Here is a 23,162-nt window from a genome sequence, read left to right on the forward strand (position 1 = left end):
GGAATTATTCAAACAGTTAAAAATAAATAAATATGAGCCTGGGTTCTGCAGATACATTTGGGATGTACTACGGCTAATTTTGCAAATTTTCTCAATGCCCAGCAATTGGGGAGGGGGAAATCTCTATTATAATTTTCCTTTCCCTTAGGTCCCTATATAGTTTGCTCTAGCTCTGATGAAAGAAAGAAAGAAAGAAAGAAAGAAAGAAAGAAAGAAAGAAAGAAAGAAAGAAAGAAAGAAAGAGAAAATCTAGAATAATTTTGAGGTTGACATACTGCATTAATGAGCAAAGAAACTATGTGTTCTAAAAGGACAGTGAATATACCCATCTCTTTGATTTTATAAACTGACACTGAGTATCTGTTATTCCACTTAGAATATATAATGATCAGACTATTCCAGTATACTAGTTCCTTATTTAGACAGATGAATAGTGTGATTTTTGTTACATAAACTTTCAGTCATTTAGGCTGGATACATTTGTTAAAATGTGTAAGCCTTGTCAAATAAATATATAAATAATTGTAGGAGTGATTTAAAAAAATATATATTATTTTGAAAGAATTATCTTTACTCTTGGAGCTTCCTCCTTCCTCCCACCACCGGTATAAGCACAACATTCTTCCTTGTTTTACTGGTAGTTGCCTTAACATCTCAGCTCCTCTTTATAAACTGTGAGGTATTACATACACAGATCTTGTCTCTTTCAGCCTTATAACCCCAGAATAAAACATGCTAGGTGCTCAGTACTTGTTTGGAGAATGAAAGAGAATGAGAGCTAATGTCAGATATATCACAATGTTCCCCAGCACTTTGCACTTAGGACATCAGAGGAAGTGTTGGGAAGTTAATGGATACCAGTGTGTCACAGAGATGACATAAGATGTTTTCAATAGAAAGTGTAGCACCTTTCCTATTAAAGTGCTAACAAATACCATAGAATGTGCAACACTAAAATATGTTATTAAAAAGAAAAAAACATCTATGAACTATTAGAAGGAGTCTCACAATTCTAATGAACTATACATTTATAATCCTGGCCAAGTGTAAAATGTCTTTCCACTTGAGCTCTAGACTCTGTACTGTAACCTAGAGGTAAGTTATATGGAACATGTAGAAGCAGATTCTATGACGCATCTGTTAAACTAAAGCCTGTAGTGAGTAGTAAAACTTTTATGGAGTTGACAGGCATTTTTTTAATCTAATGGAAATCACTACCCAAATATTTCCTGAATGAATGAGTCAATAAATTAAGCAATAATAAGCATCTGTTGATTAAATAGTTACTAGGAAATCTAGTTGGATCAGTGGGAGAGAATTCTAAAATCTTGAAAAGCTCACAAAAGTTTAATCAGTTGGTCAAGTTAACAAAAAATTGAGATTCACATCTTGACATCTAGACTTGAAAGCTGGGGATCCTTCTAACTGATACTCCTCAATCTTTTAAGAGTTGTTCATTGCCTAAGAGAACTCAGCCTCGATAGGCATTAAAACGCTGTTCTTAGTGTTAAAATCAGACTTTGAGATTTTGAATAATGGCATTGCCCTAGTAATCATAAAGCAGCATTCTCCCTGCAGTCAGTCAGATGTTTCCATTAGCAAAACCCAGTGGCAAAGCACTGTTCCCTGGGAGTGGCATTTGCTGCAATCATTTCATGCGTTAACAAGACAACTTGCATTTTATAACTTTGTAATCATCCACTTCCCTCAATTCTTTCTTGACTTTGGAAATGTCTCTAAATTTACTGCCAAACAGAAATTGCTCCAGGAACAAATAGCCATTGCCTATGAGATAGGGATAGAGATTGTCGTTTTCATTGCATCACTCGCATTACAGAATTGATAAAGGCGTTTCCTAAGAACTTCAAATGCAGAAATGTAAAACATATAAATGTAAGGAGACTTCAGAAGTTGATTTAAACAATATTTCCTTTGTGTGGAGAAAATGCAACTTTAGAAACTTCCTCTTGATGCAGTATTGACCAGACGAAGAAGTGTTACAAATCTTTCTGATTTTGAATGTAAGAATATGTAGTCATGCTGTGGCTGATTAAAAGTCTTATAAATCACAGCAAATGCAGTTTTGTGTCTTTTTCCATTTTATATGGAAACTGAGTATAAATCTGTGTGAACTCAAGTTAGAAAAACACACAGACAATGCTTAGGGGCCCAGTGCAGTTGCTATCTCACAATCATAACCTTGGCTCACCTCCAGACACAATCCCAAAACACTTTCTTCGGGATTGTGGTTGCTTTCATTGCATATTTCAAGCATTACATACATGGGTGTGGAATAAATTGATTGTAAGGCAAGAATAATGTATTTATTCACAATGTCTTGTAACGCAAAGGCTAAGTGATTTCCATGTGACTGGCTTGCGAATAACAATGATTAGTGTTTTTAAATTTCACAAGTGTCACCATTCACATGAGTTAACCCACTCAGCATGTGACAATAGCGCTGATCAATTTATGTAAATACACATTTATTAGCTTTGGCTATGGAAGACGAGTGATATCTAACGTTTGCTAATTTCCCTGCCTTTACTGGCACATATCGACTTCTATTAATATTTGATCTTATCTGAGCTTCTTATAAGTAAATCTTCACTTGTGGAGACAGGCCCTTTTCACATAGTCAAACTATCGTTAATGGCTAAAATGTCTCTGCCAATATCAAAACATATTTAGAGTTGATCGAAATCAATGTGTCAAGTCACTGTGATTGCTCTAAATGTCAGTTTTATTTAGCACGTAGAAAAACATTAGAATGCATAATTTAAGTGACAGCATTGGCATCAACAGGATCTTCTGTGTTCATGACAACCCTTTCCCATACCATACCCCTAAATTGTGTGCTGTATCTTCTAACCTTCTGCACATCAAACATATGATTAGATAACTCAGGCATCTACTAAAGTATAGCAGACGTTATTGATGATTACATGGCAAGTGACAGTCCTAAGATGTTGTGCACGGACTCCTTTTGAATCTCACAATAGGCCCGTAAGGTGGATACGATAATCAGAATGTTGTGTACGTAAAGTAACGGGCTGTGATGCCGTGAGCCAGTGAACGATGAAGCAGCAATATGAAGTCACCCCGGATCTGGGTGGTGGCTCTGGGGAAAAAAGTAACTAATGTGTAAGGACTTAAATATGTGAGTAGATAATCGATTATATTCTTCTTGTTATTGAAATAATATTCCCTCATTTACATTAGTTCACTGATGTATATTGATTTGCGGTAAATATTTAATAACGAATGCCATTCAGAGGGCTAGCTCTTAACAAGTACGTGTACCACAAAGCTCACGACTGTTTGTGGCTCTGGACAACTCCAATTCTTGGCCTGGCCATTACACACTACACTGTATTTTTTATGATTTATTTATTTTTTTTCTTCAACTGAAGCCCAGAATCTTCCAAACTACTAAGAACGGATCAGCTTACTTATTACTCAGTACTCTGATAATCTGAAAATAAATGACCAGTAAGAAATGATTAGAAGAAAAATTCATCTAAAACTGAGAGCATCTGCTGCACTAATAGTAGAAATTATCCTGAATGGTGTGGGACACAGATGACTTTAAGTTGGGGGTGAAGGAGGGATATGAAAAAATTCAACTTTAAAAATATATTTGGTGTTATTGAGCCCCTTTGTATGTTGTAAAGGGACATGATATTTATATCAATGAATAGATATTATTGAGTAGCTATATCTCTCTTACAAAGAAAAATTTAAAAAAATTATTTTTAGCAATTCTGAGCTGGGCATTGACAACTTCGATACCTGAAAACTGAAGGTGTTTTATGAGTGAATGAACCTTATTAGACCGTCTTTAGGAAAAAGGAAATGATATACCACATTGGGGAAACACTACATATTATATAAATACATGTAATACAATATATAACTCTTTTTATATATAAATGCATATATGTATCATGTCTTTATTCTAATCTCAGAGCAGCACTAAAACTTGCATTATATCTTTTCTTAATTAAAGTTTATTGGGGTGACAATTATTAGTAAAGTTACATAGGTTTCAGGTGTTCAATTCTGTAATACATCATTTATATATCACGTTGTGTGTTCACCACCCCGAGTTAGTTCTTCCATCACCACATATTTGATCCTGTTTACCCTCATCTACCACCTCCTCCCCCCTTACCCTCTAGTAACCACTAAACTATTGTCTGTGTCTATGAGCATTATATCCATTTTAACAAACAATTAAAATATTTTACATTCATATAACAATTAAAAGAAATTAAAAGATGGAGGGACCAGCATTTAAACCCAGGATAGCAAATACTGTCCCCTTTCCTGAGACACCAGAGAAAATGGGACATTTATGGTTGAAGACTGACTTAAATATTTCTAAAGTCACTTTTGACTTTGAGAGTCTATGACTATCCAGTAGAATAGGCTCAAACTGGATAGCAATTATAAGTGACTTCCCAGAGAAGTCGAAGTATATTAGCTGAACAGAGATGGAGGAAGGGGTTCGTTCCAGAAGTTCTCAATGAGAATGCATTACTTCGTATTCAATCACCGCCTGATCTACAGTAATGGACCACTTCCCTTCCCCATTCCTTATCTAAAATACTGCTTCAGAAATTACCAACTAAAATTGATCTCGCCAAGAAACGCAATAAAGCAAAAGTCCTTCGTCCTCATTTTCTTTAATTTGAGGTTACTGAAAACCCTTGTGAAACTCTCGTGGGCACTGCCCTTAAGATGGTCATATTAGGTTAGAATAATAATTGGAATAAAAATGCTATAGTGGTAAAGGATATTGGATATGATTGTTTTACAAATGTCAGATCAATGGTGTTTCTAGCTCTTCTCTACTTTATTTGTTCTCACTTTGGGAAGCCAATTAATATCTCTAAGCCTCAGTTTTTTCTTTGGACCACAGTACTCACTTTATAAGATTGTTGCAACAAATAAATAAAACACTACATATTAAGTGGTTTGCACATAGACTTGTTTACTTTCAGCCTTTTGCATATTTCAACTACTTTTTTTTTTGTTTTTTTGTAAAAAAGAATAGATTAAAAGGAGAACTTAGAAATCATGTAACACCTTGAAGAAGAAAGACGTGATGGATGGCAGTTGGGATCTCTGTGAGGTAATGTGCTAATACAATGTCTGGTATATTGTAGGCCAACAGAAAACATTATATATTAACAGAGGAAATGAGGTCTGAGGCAGGTTTTATGAGCTTGGTGGCTTTATCTGAGCAGAGACGATGGCGACAGCATTTGGATAACAATCACTATTTATACAGTCTCTCTGATCTTCTGTTGAACATAAAGATGTAGCCTCAGAACATAAAGATGTAGCCTCTACTTTGAGCTTCAACTAAGTTTGATATGATGAGGTGAGGTTTTTAAAAATGTTATGTTCATATTTCATCCATCAATTTGCTTTTCAGCAGGGTTGCTGTCAGTTGAGCATAATTTAAAGGTGCACGAGGATTTCTTTTATGAATGAAAAGGTTCATAATTCTTAACTGTTATTATCACAGCAAATCACACTAAATGAAACCTGGACATATTTATTGGTACAAAATAGATAGAATCATAAAGATTTTGTAACGCTATATTGAATAGATGCCTATTTGAGAATATTTACCTAGGTACTCTGATTTATCTGCCCCATCTATCTCTATGTCGCCACCTTAATACAAATATGTATAATTTTTCACTTGTTTAATGGCAACTGACCTTCAAATTTTTCTTAACATCTATCTCCTTTCTTCACCATGCCTTATAGTACCAGTCACCTCATTCCCTGTGTTGAAAATATCATTTGTCTGCTTGTTTTAAATATCTCATTCTGCCATTCCCGATTTTTTCAAATTATAACCCACAACCCACGATTTAGCCTAATTTTTTACCAAATGCCCACACAAATCCTATATTCTAGATCCACACTCCCCAAGGTGACAGCTAGTGGCCATATATGGTATAAAGCATTTGCAATGTGGCTACTCCAATTGAAATGTGCTGGGAGTATAAAATATACACCAGATTTTAATACTTAGTACAAAAAATACATAAAATATCTAACTCGTCATTTGAAATTGGTTGCACATTAAAACAATATTTTGGTTATACTGGATTAGATGGAACATATTTTTAAAAACAGTTTCACCTGTTTCTTTTTAATTTTTTGATGGGGCTACTAGAAATTTAAAATTGCATATGTGGATCACATTATATTTATTTTGCACAAAGACTTTTCTAGAGAAAAAAGCTAATGGATGTAAATCAGACACATTTCATTTTTGATCATACTCTTGGGCTTTATAATATTTTCTCCACACACTAAACAAACATTCATTGAGCGACTACCAGTTATCAGGCATTTTTCTCAATATTGCGAGTACTGAGGTGATAAAGTTGGACAAGTTCTGCCCCTCAAGGGAGCTCAATTTTCATGGAGTATATGGAAAATAAAGCTAGAAAGGAAACAAATATAACAATTTCTAATTGTGACAAATGGTACATGAATAAACGATATATTAGATGATTCTTGGGGAGTGGGATTGCTTTGTAGTTTCACCAAATAAAATCTTTTGGAATTGGTGACATTTGAATGGAAGTAAGAAGAATGAGAGAGTGTCAGTATAGTTATCTTTGTAATTTTCTAAGTTTTTAATGTAAATGTGTACATTATGATTGATTGGTAATAACTGTTCACAGTACTTTGACTGGCCATGTCTACCTTTGCCTACCAAAGGGTTCTGAAGAGATGAACTGCCTACACTGTACCATATACTTCCTCAAGCAGTTCTATAACTATATATATCATATAAAGAAACTATTGAAAATAGCTATTTATTTAATAATAAATACATGTGCAAGTGAGGCTCTGCTCCAAGACTTAAGCTCTATGTTTGGCATCAAAAAAGGGGACGTATGATCTGGAAATTTAGTCTGTATAGCAAAAAAGAAGCTAGATAATTATAACTAGCCTAAAAAGTAATTAGGTCTGCAGACCTTTAATAGGTCATTTCCTGATTATCATATACCTATGTACATGAAAATTTTATAATTGCATTCAACTTTTTTAATTGACCCCAAATTTAGGTCAAGTCTCTTTTCACCAGTTTACATCTGGGCATCTGGTTCATTCATGAAACATATGTGAAGGCAGGTGTTCTGCTTCTGCCTTTCAAAAGGATGCACAAATCAGCACAGGATCCAGACCAGCAGATGGTTTACATGAAAAGAAAATCTACAAATAGTGTGTGCAGGTGAAGTGAGTGTACTCAGGTCTGTAACACCCTATTGCAGATATGCACTGAGTGACTTTTTCCATTACTCCGACAATTGTGAGATTTCTCTCAAAGGCAAAAACCAATGACGTTGGTTTTTCATGACCTGGAGAATTATTGCTGCCATCCAAAAAAAAAAAAAGCTCCCCAACTAAACTATTGGACAGAACTTTCTAGGCAATCAATTCTACTTTCCCCAGAGAATCAAAGGTGAGTCACAGAAAGTTTTGAAATATTCTCCCATTTTTTAAAATATATTTTGAAATTCATTCATGGTATTTATAGGGATTATAGGTATTTATAGGGATTGTTTTAACTTGTCTTGCTAATTTGAATGCACATCCTCTTTATAAAATAATCATTATTATATTTATTTAACCACAAACTTCTACTTTTGTGCAACTTAAACTATAATACATAGTCATATTTCATTAGGACAAATACATAAACATTTTACAATGTTACTAAAAAGCAATATACTTTATTAATCTAAGAAACCTTTAGCACCTCTGTGTATCAGACTGTATGTTAGATGATAGTGGTTCTAAATTATGAAAGGCATGCCACTGAAAGGGAGTATACAGTACGGGAAACATAATAAACTCATTATAGTATGAAGAAGGGAAGTCCTATAAAAATATCACAAGCAAAATGTTCTAGAAATATTGATGATACACTTATTCTTTTTGCCTGGGACATTTAGAGAAAATTTTACAGAGGAGATAACTAATAAGTTTACCCTGATACATTAGTAAAAGTTTACCAAGAAAGAATTTATCCAAGGGTATCCCAATATAGCGCTGACATACTGTTAGCTCAAAGATTGTCTAAAACAAAAACAAAACAACACTGACAAATCCACTTGGGTTGTTTTGTGAGACTGTTCAGCAAGTTGCTTGATGTACAGTGATGGGCAATTTAACTGAAAGGGTGCGCGAGGCCAAGCTGTTATGGTCATCTATTATTTGTGTTTGTGCTCTCTAGACATTTTTAGTAGCTATAGCGCTTTGGAATCATAGGTAAATACAACATTATTATTTTACCTAAGGAAGTTTTAGGGGATGCTATTAATTGCCCAATATTGATAACAACATGACAGTTATGTGTCATTGTGTCCAAACATTATTCAGAAAATTATCATTTCACCAAGATTCAATAGTATTAATATGTCAGCCCCAGCCTTCTCCAAATTCTGCCCCTCTATTCCCCTTAAAATCCACATAATAAAAGGAACAGAAGATCTTTTCATTGCTCCTTGTCTAAGGATCTGGTCTCAGCCTTTGATAGTCTGAGTTCTTGATAAATCTGTTACATAAATGAGTCAAAGATGGTCCCTAAGCTGTTTATTTTTTAATGCAGATTGAGAACCATTAGCTCAAAAGTCCGCAGGTACCAAACTCAATTTTTTGCACTCCCAATGTTTATAAAATAACACAAATTAGCAAAGTTGTAGCCATTTAAAGCCTGCCTGCTTTGCATATCTCACCCAGCATTGATGGCCATTGAAGAGATAGCCTTATGGTTATAAGACTTCAAACAATTCCTGCCCTTCAAAGTTCTGTGACACAGACTTCCCACCTTGTCGCTGAGCAGCGGCATCTAGACATATAAACCCTGTCTTCCATCTCTACTCCCAGCTCCCACAGAAATTCCCTTACTCTCCTCCCATCTGGCCTCCCCACCAAAGCCTCTGGATGGTCATGTGATGTAAGGGGCTATCTCTCTCATACAACTATCCAAGCACCACTTAATAAAGCTTGTTGCATGTTACTGTCTCACATGGTCCTTTTTGCTTGACTAGTCCCCAAATACCTTGACCATCATGCATAATCTAAGCTTCTAACCCAGCACCAACAACAGTGAGTTTAGCATTGAGCTTAGACGAATCCAAGTTCTTTCCGTGTTACTTGTCAGTGGAATGAAATGTCTATCAAAGAATGGGGGAAGGCACGATAGTATTATGAGGCATCTGGAAAGTGTTCTGCAAAATTTAGCTAAGAATGGCTGATGTTGTTGAGTTTTGACATTTTCTTTCCTTCTTACATTACTTCTTTTAATATTAAATATCATTAATATTGTCCATCAGCACCATAAGACATACGTGTGTACAAGTATATCATATTTACTCAACAGTGACTAAGGATAATGACTGGAGAGTTAGACATCAAACCTGAGTCCATTGGTAGCCATAAAGAAATGCATAGAAGGGGAATATATTAGGTTGGCGCAAAAGTAATTGTGATTTAAAAGATTTTAAAAAATGCAAAAACCTCAATTAGTTTTGTACCAACCTAATATTTGGAACCAATGAAATTGTTCTGGAATCAAACCAGGAGGCAATAGGCAAAAACTTTCTAACTTCCAAATCTTATTTTCTGGCAGAGGAGCCTGTGTCAATCCTAAAGGAAGGCCACTAGTCAGAAGAGTAATTTAATTCACACTTTAAGCCCATTTAATACCAGCGCACTACTATTTTACTACACGTGGCTGCCTGAAGAGTCCACAGGAAGGTGTCAGAATTGACAAATGACGTGAACCAAAAGGCGGCTGTCTAGCTTTCACCATATTGAAAAACTGAGCTGAAGAAGCACAATACAGGGATTTGAATTAATTCAGCATTTCTAAATGCCCAGATGAGATATACAGAAGGAAAATAAAAGCATTTTGCCTTGCTGCAAATAACTGTCAAAGATTTGGGTAAATCTACAAGGTTAACCATCATTGTTGTTTTGTTTTCGAACCTGCTCCATTCCCCCTCCTCTAATCACTCTTACGCATACATATTTGTTTACTTCATATGATGTCTTGCAGGTCACAAACTGAGACTTAGAAATTCATCTGAGGTCACATCTATAAAAACAGGATCCAAACTTCATGGCTTTCTAAATCCAAACACTGTCTTTAGAAGAAGCGTAAGTTCCCAATTTCTTGCCAGTAACTTCATCATAGCAAGTCAAAGGGGCCCCTTGTCTCTGATTCTACAAACCAAATAAATCCACTCAAAAATTTAATATCCAAGGGCGCCATTAAGAAAAAAACAAACAAACAGTATCAATACGGACAGTCTCAACACATTATCGGGCCCTTTCCCTATTAACGCCCTATTTGCATTTCTCTTTTCCTCTTGCTTCTCAGTTCTCTTCAATTCCTCTTCCTAAAAATACAGCAGGTCATCTCTCCATGTGGTATTCTGGACTTCTATTTCCCTCATGGCTAGTCTCTGGTTGTTTCATTTCCCATTCTTTCTCAAACCTTTAGATAAAGGCAGATCTATGACATTATAAAGTATTACATATATAAATAAAATGGAAGGAGGGAGGGAGGAAGGGAGTGAAGGAAAGAAGAATGGAAGGAAGGAAGGAAAGAAAGAAGGAAGGAAAAAAAGGATGAATGACAAGCCTAGAGGCAGGCATGTAATTAGAAAATATTACGGCACTTACGTCATTTTGTGGCTTTAGGGTTAATTTCTTCTTTCTATTTTTTTCTTTATAAAACATAAATTTATATAAAATAAAAATGTATAAAACATAAATTTATATTGTCCTGGGGTGGGACAGAATCTGTATCCTTTGTCTCGTAACTGACAATGATTGATTTAATGGACACTATTCCTCTATTATAGTCAGATGGTTACAATATCCCCCTTTGCTGATGTATTGGGACATACTATTAGAACATCAAATTGAACAAGACAGTGGCTTAGATGTAAGCTGGAAAAAAATGTTGCATTCTGATACTAATGGGATTAAATGCTCTCTTTCTCCTTCCACAGAACACCTGCATATTTGTAGACACACATGCATATATATACTCGTACATACACGCTACTAACAGTATTTCATCTAAGAAAACCTTCACTAGCAAGTCTAATAGTTTTCAGTTCATCTGTCATAAATAGGGGAAATTAAGAAAGCAAACGATAGAAGTTGTTTTCTTGAGCTTTTAGAAAGGGCAACCAAAGGAGAGAGGGTAGAGAGCGCGCCTCTCCAAGGATCATTCCCCATATTTTAAATCTGAGTGAGAAGGCTCCAGAGTGAACAAGTGTCTAGTTAATAAAGTGGTTGTAGGCATTGGAGCTTGAAATTATGGGTCACTTTTGATTAAACATTGCACACAGAAAATAAGCCCTGGCTTTCGTTTGTACCATCCCCGCTACCACATGCAAGAATTTAAATGCCAGCGCTTATTAAAACTAGCCTGAGCAATAGCCAAGAACCACCTGGGGGACGAGCCACTAAAAAAAAAAAAAAAAAGAAAGAAAGAAAGAAAGAAAGACCTACAATCCTCCTCCAAAATAATTAAAACTTCACTGATTGACAGGGTAATTGACTGAATTTATTTTGGCCTTTTCCTGTGTTTGGGAGGGGCATTACAGTTTAGTGGAAAGATCACCAAATTTCGAGTTCAACTATCTGAACCTGATCATATATTAACTGTGATTTAGCACAAGTGAATCCGCATCCCTGAGCCTTTGCTTCTGAAATAGAGGGCTTTAAAACACAGAGCTCCAAGAATTGCTGTGAGTATTAAATATGATAATTTATGTAAAAGAACTAAGTCTCCTGCCTGTAATGCATTCAAGGCAAAGCATAACTTGTTCTCTGTGGAAATCTGAATTTCTATCCCAGCACTTGGTATGCAATGAGTACTTAATAAATGGTAGCTGCTATCATTACTTTTTAGTTATTTATGATTATACTTATTTTACTAATTTTTCCAATACTACTATTCTAACTTCTCTATTTAGGATCAGGCAATGGGTTGAGGATTTTTTATAAATGTTATTATAAAGCCTTGAGAAGAAATTGCTTTTGCTCTTGCTTCATTTAACTTTTTACATACCTTTATTGATTTTGATATTGAAATTCTCCTTTCAATATGCTTTAACCATAATCCTTGTTTATGGGACCCAAGACCCCAGCATCTGGTAATAAGTTGCTTATTAAAAGGTGACATGATTTTTTTTATTAGAAAATCAAAATCAATAAATCATATTTTTTTGTCCTTAGCAGAAGTTAAATGAACAAACCATCTACAAAATGAGGTTTTTACCTCATTACGAAGCTTATGTTTTCAGTAGTAAAGTGGATTTTTTTGTTTTCAAATTTTAGCATAGGCTGGGAAACTTTATTGATCCAAATTTGGAGCTGACAAGATGTCACATCAGAATATGTGGGGTAATTGACTAGTGTAACATCCCCTGGAAAGAACTGCGAGTTGCCAGGCACAGGCAGAAACTCCTGCAGGAGATTTCAAATCCTAGTTTTTGGAGAGAACTTCAGATCCCCATGTAGAGCATAGCACTAGAAGTATCCTTGAAGATGGGGGGAGGGGGTGGAAGGCTATTTTATAGGCACCCACTGTAACACTCTAATTAATTAAATCATTCATTCAGTCATGAAATATTTATTGAGTGCCTGCTTTGTCCCATTGTATACTATATTTTTGAGTGGCTTTATTGGGTTTGTACAATCAGAAACAACGGCCCGTTTCATTTGCTATGATGAAGTCACTGGCAGGAAATCGGGACCTTGTGCTTCTTCTGAGGACAGTGTTTGGATTTAATGTAATTTATATAGGTGTTATGAATAGAGAACTTCATGAGGGTGAAGCTTATTGTCTGCAAGGGAGATGTGCACGTAGAAAGTAACTGAAGTATAAACTGCAATAAGGCCATTGGAAGGAAAAGGGAGCGGGTAGGCTCAGCTAAGTCATTGAGGAAGCAGTGTGACACATGACATACAGTAGGTGCTTACTGCATGTCTGTTTAATGAATAAATCCAATGATGAGTGATTGATTCCCTTATATAGAGAGGACGAGGAAAGTGGGCTTCCTTTTTGCTTCTCTCTCTCTCTCTCTCTCACCAAATCCTACACTTGGGGTTTAGTAAATATTTAAGATGCTTTGAAATCTCATTTTAAAGAAAACTCCATAGTAAATTTTGTGTCACATGTATTAGTGAAGCTAAAATGTTATCGATCAATGAAGCTTAACAGCAGACCCTGAGTTCATGCAGGGCAAACAATCCTATATGAATCAGGTCACATCTGGACAAGAGGAACTTGAGGTTTTTATCATCAGAACAGGGAGAAGGGACAAAAGCAGGGAAAGAGCATGACTAAAGTCTGAAGGATTAACTCTGTGCCAGAATTTATTCCCTGATTGGCATCAGTATATGTAACGTGTGAGTACGTATGGCAAACCCAAAGTCTAGAGGCCATGTTCATGGTTCTAGTCTGGTGGGATAAGCAGGTAAATTCATCCTAAGAATTGGGGGCACTAGCTCTGAGGTGTTTAGGGAGAATGATCCATTAGGAACAGAAATCTGCCAGATGCTGTGCGTGTAGGGCCCAGATCCAAGTATCAGGGAAGATGTGCAGTAGTGATAGGAGAAAAATAAAATAAAAATCACCCACAAAAACAAAGGACTTAGAATGAGCAAAAACTGGATTCAAATCAAATCTCATTTTATCACATTAATCCCTGCATGAGTTTGAACATGTTAGTTAATATTTATGAGTGTCGATATCTTTATCTATAAAGTGAAAATAACATTAATAACTCTGATCAATTTTGTTCAATTTATTTAGTGTCTGCTATGTGTATTCTTCAGGGAGGCCTTAACTAATTTTTAGGAGGATGATATATGCACACATATTATATGTTTCTTATAATTATATGCTATGTTAAAATACGGCATCTCATAAAACAGCATGTTTCAAAAACTACAAAAACATATATTAGATATCCCTGTTTTCCACGTACATTAAATGAAACAAATGTTTATGTGTTGGTCAAGAGATGGGCATTCCAGATTTCCGTTTAACAGTTTATTTGTTTGCTCTCTGTCCTACTTTTATTCTATCAATACATGTCCAATTACCTCCTAGAAATTTAGATCTCTTCAAAATATAGCTTGAGAACTACTATTCCAGTTAAAATGCCCTTTTTTTTTTATAGATAGAAGAACTATTTTCTGATGGTTGAGTTGCAACAGCTATTTTCATGAAGAATGTACTCAAAACTAGTGTGAATGCTTTGTTTTTAACAGATTACTTCGCAATAAGAAAGGATACAAGGTGAAGAATTCTCATCTCAATGGTTTTAAAGAACACAGCTTCTGACTAATGAGATACCTTACAATTTCTAGTTGGTTTAACTGTCCCTAGTCCATTGTAAGTAAATAATATAATTTAAATATTTTCGGTAATTTTCCTTTAACAGACTTGCAAACTTAATGTTTCTGCCTTGCTTCGGGACAACATGTTTTAATTGCTCTAAATTATCAGTGATGTCTGTAGCATTTTCACTGAACATGGATTGATTTCAATTAACTTTCGCATGCTTTTGCATAAAAACAGTCTTTTTCAATTTGCCTAATTGGATCACACAACCTTTCAGAGCTGAAGAATCACAGCCCTTAAAAGGTTGGGGAAGGAGACACAATCAAGGTTGTTTACTTCCTAATGTCTGCTTTTGGAATTTTTAGTTGTGCTTGATCAAATAAGACTATTGGCTCAAAATGTGGGTTAGAGAGTTGAAATAGATTACCAACTGAACCCTTGGAATTGCCCAGGATAAAATTTTAACTACAAAGGAACGACCAAAGAGAATTTGTGTAAAGCCTCTTCAAACACCCCTGTCACAGTTAAAAAACTGGCCTTTTTCTGTTTTTCCTCTGCCTGTGCATATGGTAGAAGTGATGGACTCTCAGTGTCGGCCTGAGTACATTCCAGGTGGTGGGTAGAAACATGCTGGTGCTTTTATGTACGATGATTCCAATATTCTTGTTGACTGTTAGATTAGAGATGAGAGGACAGTGCAGAACCATTGTGAAAACATAGGCAGTGCAAGAAAACAAGAGACCCAGAACCTTGGAGGTCACGGGCACTGAAGCAATACAACTCAAGGTGGGGCAATGCAGATAGTGCAGAACATAAAGAGTGAATTGAAAAGAAATAAAAAAAAGAGAATGGAACAAGGGTGAAGGAAGCTAATTTTTTGCTGGCATATCTAATAAATTCAAGAAAATCAACAGAAAAAAATAACTAACAATTTAAGGGAATTAATCAGACAACGAGTTACAAAATAAATGTGCAAAAAAAAAAAAAATCACAGTTGCTTAAATAGAAAAACAAAAGAATAATATAGTGAGGATAAAGATATCCTATTAAACCTCCCATAAAAATATAATACATCTATGAGTTATCTTTAAATATGTGCAAAATCTATAAAATGGCAAAAAGAACAATTAGATATATTAAAAGACAATCATTTTTGGGTGTGAGTAAAACTCAAAATTTTAAAGAAATCAATTCTCCTTAAGTTAATCTAAAAATTTAACATAATTAAAGAATGTTATCAGCAGAACTTGGTTCTCAAAAGTAAACCGGCTGATTCTAAGTCGAAACCTATAGGAATATTGAGATAAACTTAGGAAAAAAAAGAAGGGAAGAACTCACATTGTCAATTAAACAACATTTAAAAGCCACTATGTATGTATACACTATTATATATTATATTATATTTATATTAAATATAATAAAATAACTAATTTATATATGTCCACCCTTATACCCAGTAAATTCTAGATTAGCCATAGAGATTTTTAAACTAAAAATCAAAATATGAGTAAAAGAATTGCAAATTATGTTTCATGCTACAAATGGAGGACTTTTCTAAATAAGAAACAAATCCCTAAAATCACTTAACAAAGATTTATAATGGCGACATAAAAATTCAACATTTCTGTTTTAAAAGACAAACATACCAACAGAAAAATAAAAAATTCAAAAGAAAATTAAGAAAGTATCCCATTTTTGTTGTCGTGAACATATTAAAAAATATATGTAAGCTAACTCAAAATTAAAGGGATAAAAACTAAACTGAAAAAATAGCATTTTTTCCACTTATTTATAAAGGTAATTCTCTTCGGTGAAGGTGCAATAAGCATCAACATTAATTTAGATGGATTCAGTAAATCCCCTTATAGAAATTATCTAATATATCTACTCTAATGTGCAGAAATATGTATTAATAACCCATATAGCTTATTAATTTCTATATTTTTGTGAAGGCAGTATTAGTTTGTTAGGGCTGCCATAACAAAACACCACAGACTTGAGTAGCTGGAACAACATAAATTTATGTTCTCACAGTTCTGAAGGCTAGAAGTGCAAGATCAAAGTGCCCACAGGTTTGGGGTCTTCTGAGGCCTCTCTTCTGAGACTTGTCCGTGACTGCGTTCTCACTGCGTCCTCACGTGGTCTTTCCTCTGCATGTGTCCCTGGTGTGGTTTCCTGTTTCCAAACTTCCTCTTCTTATAAGGACACTAGTCCAGTTGGATTAGGGCCCACCCTAATGATTTCATTTTAACTTCACTGCCTCTTTACAGTCCCAGTCTCCAAATACAGTAACATTGTAAGCTATTGGGAATTAGGGTTTCAAGGGGTGAATTTTGAGAGGACATAACTCAGTCTGCAACAGACTGTAAGCGACCTTAATAGCCACCAGTAGGGTACTATTTAAATAAGTCATGGTGCATCTATACAATAAGTACTACATGGCCATAATAAATGAACTATATATGCTGACTGGAAACACTGCCTAAGATGCATTAAATAAGGAAGGTACGGCACAGAAAAGTAAAATATGCTACTGTATTGAAAAGACACAGAGTCGGGCAGACACACATATACGCAAACACTTAATACTCTTATCTTATCACAGGAAGGAAAGTGATGGTGTGTTCACTTTTAGAGAGGACACATATTGTGGCTTAGGCATGGCGGGGGCGATTATTTTGTATTGTTTATTATGTTTTAAAGCATATGCATTCTCTCAAAAAGGAAGAGAAAGAAAAAGAATGTTGAAGAGGAGTGGTCTAAGACTTGTAGCCTGTGCAAAAATTCATGGTGACACCTTTGATTAAGAAAATGAATGCAGAAATTTTAAAAAAGTAAAATAAGTGAATGTGAGGAAGTCAGCAGCCATGACACTCAAGCTCTTCTTTCTAAAGCCCCTTGCAGTGATATTGTTATAGTATCATCCTTCTGGTATTTCAAGTAATTAAATCTTCTTCAGTAAGGTCATGCCCATGTAACGATGAACTCCACAGTAACGTCAGTCCTATTATATTGAATCACCAATGTGTTACTCCACTTGTGAGACCATATTCCGCTAGACTACACTACAGACATATTAAAATGAGTGGAATATTAAATTGCCCATCACTCCACCACAGAATATGTCATCTGTCTCCATTATAATGCAGTGTGGCTTTCTTTAGGAGCTTGGAAAACTTTTTGGTATTGTTAGTAAGTTTCTGCTGTCTCCTTGATGTCGGTAGATATTTAATTTAATTATCAGGGTTGAATGAACTCAGTGCAGCGGAGTGATTGCTAACTACTCTGTGGAACTGGAACAGTCCACAAACAAATTAGTTCTCCAGATGTGGAGACTTATAAATAACTACGCCAGTGCTGGCTGCGGGTGTAAAGGGAAGACAGGCATTGTGAGCAATAAGTGATTATTTTCTGAAATGGTGGGGTAGGGCATTTGGATGCAGAGAATACTTTTATTTTGCATTTGGAAAAATATCCCTCAAATTCTTTTATATGTTTAACCTAGTGTTTAATCTGTCATTAATTTAGTAAATTAGCTGCACTCTACCCCTTAAATATGTTTGTGTCCCTTCTCTGACCCACTGTCAGTGCCCTTGTTCAAATAGTTTAACCATCTTCCCTCTTGTCCATTGAAATCCTGCCACTAGATATAAATTTATAATAAATGCAACCAATTAGATCATTCCTTTGCTCAAAATTACTCTGAGGCTTCCTGTTGGCTAAAAAAAAAAAATATTGCAACTCGTCTGACAGCTGCACCAGACACTTCATATTCTGGTTCATATTTTTATCTCCATTATCATTTACCCCTCCTTTTTTATACTTTATATTCCAGCCATTCTGAAATATTCTGTGTCCTGCACATGACAAATATATTTCTAGTCTAGAAAGATCCTAAAGGAATTGTGTTTCAATCTAAATATCTAACAAACTCTTTCACATAAGGACTCGTTGTTTATTCATTTATTTTTTTCTCTTGAAGCTTTGCTGCTGAAATATTTAAATTCCCCAATAGTCATAAGTTGAGAAAATATTTGTAACATTTTACCAAAAGGATACCTTTCATGTAAGGAACTCTATACACAACAGCAGAGTAGGTCTAGTTTGGGTTAACATCTTTATACTGTTAGCCACCTACCTAATGTCACCTCTTGTCATACTGTACACCTGCTAGTGGGGCTGGCATTTAAGCCTCAGAATACAGGAAACCAAAGTAAAGAGACCATTGTATTAATTTTGAACATTTTGACTCTGGTAGTTTATTGGTTAGAGTTTGATTCGTGGTTTCTGCAGATACAGGATGCTGTTTTATTTTTTTAAAACTGGACATGGCATTGGCTGCCATTGATTGACAATCCAAACAAAGAATAATACAGAGATTCAATTACTATCAAGCATGGGTGGAGTGGAGGAGTCAACTATAGGCTGGGGGTAGCAGGGATTTCCTGCAAGTAATTTGCTCTACTGTTTGGCATTGCAAGTGGCCATGGGAATAAGCAAGGAGATAAGATCACTAAAAGTTAAATGTTACATGTATATTTCTGTTCTGGACAGTTGGCTGAAAGGGTCCCAACTTCTACTTGGAGTACCAAGGGTTTTCCTGGTTACAAAGCTAGAATGTACATGTCATAGAGACATTTAGAGTGACAAATGTCATTTGTGAGAGAGAGATTTGAAATAGGACTTCATAGAATGCCAGTTGGGCTTTAGAGCTCCCCATTTCTTCTGGGTTATCGCTAAGTTCTTTTACCTGTCTGAAATAAGCACTCCTGTTTAGATCCCTCGCTCATTTCCAGTAAGACACTGAGCATCAGTTGTACTACTTAGTCTTTACAGCACACCCTTCACTGCTACTACATCTCCATTGCCTCAAAAGAAAATCATCTTTATTCCTCATCTTTATATTTGGAGGGCCTAGCATACTTTCCTGGCATATTGTAGCTACTCCATGCATACAATAGATGAATTATTGAATGAATCACTCAATGCACAGGTAAGTTAATGAGTGAATTAATGAAGATGAGAGAAAACAATTTCTCCGTTTTAGTGCTGGAGGATGAGAAGAGAAGGTGATTAGCAGAAATAAATCTAAACATTTAGTAAGTATATAAGAGGTATTTGGAGTAAAAGAGATCTCCAGAATCACCTTTTAAGTGTTTAGAAATAAAGAGTTAAACATTTAGAATAAATAAAATAAACAGAAAAGACGCGCAGAGAGACTAACCATTGCAGTCTCCCATTGTCCGTCTCTGGGAGGTCGTGAACAACACCTTTCTGAGTCTACCTCAGGTTGTATTCTAGGTCATTGACTGGCGATGTCCAAGGATAATACATGAGAAAATCACAGAGCATATGGGGTTTTTGTGCTGGAGAGGCTGATGTGAAGGTTTAGATCTAACTGAGAAAAGTAGGAAAGAACTAAGGTGTGAAGCCCAGGTTCATCACGTAAGTCTTTCTTGGATGCTTCCACCAGCCAAGTACTGCAGATCCTTGCATTTCAGTCATAAAATCGAAGAGAGACGAAAAGGAGGAACCAGGAAATGAGAGCTTGAGAAAAAAAAAAAAAAAACTTAGAGCCACACAACTTATTTCTGGCATGTGGGGTTTTGAAAAATTCATATTGAAAGTACTCAGTAAGTGCCTCCCTACTTTCTCTGTAGGGCATCCCATAGAAGCTTCTGGGTTTCAAAATAATGGCTTTGGTCTTAGTTGTGGCGGGCACAGCTCAGCTCCAAGTCCAGTTGCCATTGCTAGTTGCAGGGGGCACAGCACACAAGGACAACTTGAAGCTGAACAGCACCCTCCACAACTAAGATTGAAAGGACGACAACTTGACTTGTAAAAAAGTCCTGGAAGTACACACTGTTCCCCAATAAAGTCCTGTTCCCCTCCTCAATTAAAAAAAATGGGTTTGGTAGCAATTTTAGTTTCAAAATAAAGTGGAGCAGATGGATTCAATGGCAGAAGAGTTTTAATATTGAGTATACCACTGAATTTCCTCCTTTGAAAAAGTAACTTTATCCCACTAAAACCCATTAACTGCCTCTGAAAAAAAGGGTGTGTATGATTGGAATAGATTATAACCATGATTAATGATAACAATAATAGCTAGTATTTCTTTAGTGTTTTCTAGGTGACAAAGATTGGACGGGATTTTACATTCATTACCTAAGAGAATTCTTAGCATAACCCCTTGAACCAGGTGCTGTTTCATTATGCCCATTTTACAGATGAAGAAACTGAGCTAAGTGATAGCATTGAAATTTGAGCAATGGATTTCAACTTTGGAGCCCATGTCTTTCTTTAGGATCCACTCTGAGAACACTAACCATACTCATATATGCTGGGTTTCTTAAGAAAACCCTGTTCAATTATTCTGATTCATTATCCACATAAATAAAGTATTTTTCATTCTTTGTGTCTTGATTTTTAACTTGTTCTTGCTTTTAAAATAGGGCCTCGGCATGTACCTTTCCACATGAGCATAAGTTGTTGCTGACTTCTCAGGAGTACCACTGAAAAACTATTATTTGAGAGGACTGATGACAAAGCCATCAAGTCCTTTCTTGGTGTGTTCATAAATTTTCCTAACATCTATTTTTAGCTAAACTGAAAATTTATTTATAGGTATATTGATTAATTAATGAACTAATAGAAATATAAACATTTAACCCAGACATATTTTTGCCAATGTAATGCAAAGATGTCTTGAAAGGCTTCAAACATTTTCAAGGATTATACATTATGCAAAAGAGAATAATTTCCCACCAGTGGGAAGCTGACAACTAAGTTTATGGTATTAGGCAAACAGGTAGCAGAAATTAGAGTCTTGATGAAAGGTCTTCCACAGGATAACTCTTATCTAGGATTACTTCTAATTCAGGAACTTCAAATATAGCTTTCCAGGAAGTAATTAGAAAGGAAACTCTTTTAATCAGCTGAAACTGGTCCATTCTGGACTTCCGAACCAAACTTTGGCCTTCAGAAGACACTGAACAAGACGGTGAGAAAGCTTAGAAACTAAGTCCTTTGAGGAATTGTTAAGGGAATTTTACCTTCCAGAAGACTGAGTGGTTGAAGTAGACTCTGGAAATGCCAGGGACAAAAAATACCATTAAAACAAAACAAAACTGTGCACTGAGTGATGAATTGGATCACAACAGGATTTTTCAAGCTTGGAATTACTGACATTTGGGATGAGAGAATTTTTTTGGTTGTAGGGTGCTGTCCTACACGTTTTAGGATGTTGAACAGCAACCCGACTTCTACACACTAGATGCTAATAGCACCCCACTCCCAGTCCTGACAACTCATTGCCAAATTTCTCTACACGGCAAAATCTCTTGAAGTGCCTGCCAACTTAGAGCCTCCGTGACTCTGTGAGTTTGTGATTCTTCTCTAATTCCAAAGCAACATGTATCAATATGTCAAATTTGGTATGATGTGCAGGAATTGCTTCAGATTAATAATGGGCTTCCTATATTATTCTCTCTTCTTTTGTGTGTGTTTTTTTAAAATATTCCATAATAAAAACTGGCACTCATTTTTAATCCATTTATAAAACTAAGTCGTGACAGCTGAAAAATTATCAATTCAGAACAGAATGTACTTTGTGTAATCCTTAACAAAGTAACACTGATGAATTAGCAATACAAAATGGAATGTGGGTAAAAAGTTTCTGAGTATTAATTTTCTTCTTTGCATAAAAGAAAGTCAATCCATACTGCCTTAACCACGTAGGGAAAATAATGACTCTAACCTCTTAATGATTTTCATAATGTATTTTCTTAATTTCTTAGGGATCTTTTAATAAATGATATTCCTTAACGTGAAAAAAAGAATCTTAAGTTTAGCAATGATTTTAGCTTTTTTTCCAGATTACTTTCTCTTAAATTCAAGTTGAACAAATGAAGCACACTTATTTAAAATATACAAGTAGAAATAGTCTGTTTACAAACATCTATCTAGTCATTTTTGCATCCATCCATCAATATGTCCATCCATTCATCTACTTTTCTAGCTTCCTTTTTGTCTGTCCAATCATCCATCCATCATTTATTTTCCTTCCATCCATCCTTCCTCCCTCTTTCCTTCTTTCCTTCCTTTCCTTTCCTTTCCTCGATCAATCTGTCCATCTTCCTATTTGTATGTTAGTACAGAGAGAGGTCTATTTAATGACTGATTTGTACTGTTATCACTGTTATCATCAAATTTGAATACAAGTAATTTCTGGATTACAGTGTTTGGTGCTATCTGCTGCTTTCTTCTTTCTGCTTTGTAAATTACTTGAAATGTTAAAATAATATACATGATTTTAATGATGTCAAGATGATTATGCTTTAAATGGGAAAACACATCAGACGGAAGAAAATTGTAATTCTTACAGGCTGTTGAGCATCTGATCGCACGGATTAATTTTTGTCAAATGTTGGAAAATAATATCTGTTCGAATGTGAGATACAGGTGTTGTTCCCAAGTAGAAGAACAATATTTAAAGAAAATAGGAATTTTAAACATTTTCTGGTTTCCCACAACATCCAACACAGTCCTGGATTTTGCATAATGCCTATACAAATACATAAAAAATGGACAAACTCATCTACGATTTCTATTCTTCTCTCTCAGCCTGTGCCCCTTAACCCCATATTCCACACCAGATAAAAAGTCAGAAACACACTTGAGTGCCCTTTACCTCCCTTCAAAGTTCCCCACTTCATACAGTCTTGGCATTGCAACTTGAAACACT

The sequence above is a fragment of the Rhinolophus sinicus genome, chromosome 8 (assembly GCF_057876585.1).
Source record: "Rhinolophus sinicus isolate RSI-liver-muscle chromosome 8, RSI-T2T, whole genome shotgun sequence".
Lineage (NCBI taxonomy): Eukaryota > Metazoa > Chordata > Mammalia > Chiroptera > Rhinolophidae > Rhinolophus > Rhinolophus sinicus.